Source organism: Phaethon lepturus, unplaced genomic scaffold (genome assembly GCF_000687285.1).
Source record: "Phaethon lepturus isolate BGI_N335 unplaced genomic scaffold, ASM68728v1 scaffold48554, whole genome shotgun sequence".
Classification (NCBI taxonomy): Eukaryota; Metazoa; Chordata; class Aves; order Phaethontiformes; family Phaethontidae; genus Phaethon; species Phaethon lepturus.
The window spans coordinates 2701-3100 of NW_010533438.1; positions in this window are offsets into that span (position 1 = coordinate 2701).

The window sequence follows — 400 nt, forward strand, 5'->3', positions numbered from 1 at the left end:
TCGCTTCTCCCCCAGACAGATGACAATCATTATCCTCCTTCTATGGGAAGCATTTGGAGAACGGCTTCCACGCACTTGCCACGGTCCAGAGCCCTCTCTGGAAAAGCAGGACCTCAGCTTAAGAAAAAATATCCTAGCAAGAACTTCTACAAGAAGCACATTAATTCTCCTCAGTAATTCACAGCAGTCTGCCTACGCTGCCAGCAGAATCCCTCCACCATGCAGGTATTTCCAGCCAGCTTTGCTCGCAGGCACCGAGCAGCTAGCCTCCACGCGGCTCAGCTCCAGCCTCACCTCAGCGATGCTGAAGCGTCACCAGCTCTGCTCCACCTTGCCAGTCCAAGCCGAGACAGCAATGGCAGCCGCCGCCCCTCTCCGCAGGCTCATCGCCTTGGGACTC